Below are 1,670 nucleotides of genomic sequence, written 5' to 3' on the forward strand. Positions count from 1 at the left end.
GTGGTCGGGAACCTAATGGGTCACACACAAAAGAGAATTGGAAGATTGCAAATTGCCGATTGGTTAATTTAACAATCGTTAGATAAATTAATTAATTGGATTTGTTATTTATATTTTCGAATTAATTAATTGGATTAATTAATTCACGGACCGGGTTTAATTAATTATTGGACCGGACCGGGCCGAGCCTGTTTGGGTTTATATAAATAACAAATTAGGGTTTGAGGTCCATAAGGTTTTCATTATTTTTGCTGGCACAAGAAAAAACCCTAGAGGCTGCAATCATATTCTCTGTGTGGATCACCGTTGGAGGCTGGACAATTGGACAGCTGTGGTGGCGAATCAAGGTTGTGGAACGAAAAGAAAAGCAAAAGGATTGCAAATCTGAAAAAGATATAATCTTATCACAATTTCTATCTAAACACAAAGGCGATTCTTGGTGGGAATCGAAAATTATTTTAAATTCCGCTGTGCATGTATAAGTAGATTCCCAACAGTAGTATCAGAGCCTACTTTGTGTTTGTTAGAAGTTGCTTTGCATGTTGGAACAATTAAATGTTAATTGTTTTTCCTTGTTTTAGCGATTAACGAAATAAATAATTTTTTGTTCAAAATTGTTTTGAATAGAAAATAATTTGGATTGGAATTTAAAAAAATAAAAATAAAAATAAAAAATTGGATCGTTTGGTTTCTGCCGGTTTTTGTAACAGTGGCGGGGAAGAGGTGGAGCCGAATTGCCGCCGGTACAGCTGGGCGCACAGCAGCATGGTGCTGCCGCGCGGTGCGAAAGCGGCGCTTGTCGCTTGGGCAGTGGCGAGCGCCGCTGCTGCTATTTTTGCAGCAGCAGCAGCAGCTGCTACTGCTTGCTGCGGGCGGCAGGAAGCCGCTGTTGCTGGACAGCGGCGGCCTCCGCCGCAGGGGCTGTTTGGGCGGTGCCATTACCGGCGCCGCCAGCCAAGAGAACAAAAAAAAAAATTATATTTTACGGTTTTCAGAAATCGTCTGGGACGGGGGCTGCCTTTGCAATTTATGAAATTTAAGGGGCCTGCCTGCAATTTTCTTTAAGGGATCAAGTTTGCAATTTTTAAATGAAGGGCCTACTTACAATTTTCGAAATTGGGAGGTCCTGGTTATAAATTTAAATTTGGGTCAAGATGCAATTTTCAAAAGATTTTTGAATTTGAATTTTAAAAAGATTTTAAAATTGTATTTTAAATGGTTTTGACCTATAATTTTAATTTTGACCTAAATTAATATTTTATTTAAAAATTGACGACTTTCATATTTTGTTAAAATTAGATTTTAACTTATTAAATATTAAACTTTGACCCTAAATTGAATTTTATTTTATTTAGGAGTTTCATCTTAAATTAAAATATTAATTCAATTTAAATTAGAGTTGAACTCTAATTTAATACTTGATTGAAATTTGATTTTAATCATTATTCACCCGATTATAATTTTGAGATTAGAATTTGATTCTAATAACACATTTAAATAAAATCTGATTTTAATTAAATTGTGTTGCCCCAAAATTTTATTTAAGATTAGAGTTAGACTTCAATTTGTGTTTAATTAAAATTTGATTTTAATTAACATGTTCGCCCTAATTTCTTCTTGAATTTAGAGTTGGACTCTAATTTGGTATTTAATTAAAATTTTGATTTTAA

This window comes from Olea europaea, chromosome 1 (assembly GCF_002742605.1).
Source record: "Olea europaea var. sylvestris chromosome 1, O_europaea_v1, whole genome shotgun sequence".
In the NCBI taxonomy this organism is placed as follows: Eukaryota; Viridiplantae; Streptophyta; class Magnoliopsida; order Lamiales; family Oleaceae; genus Olea; species Olea europaea.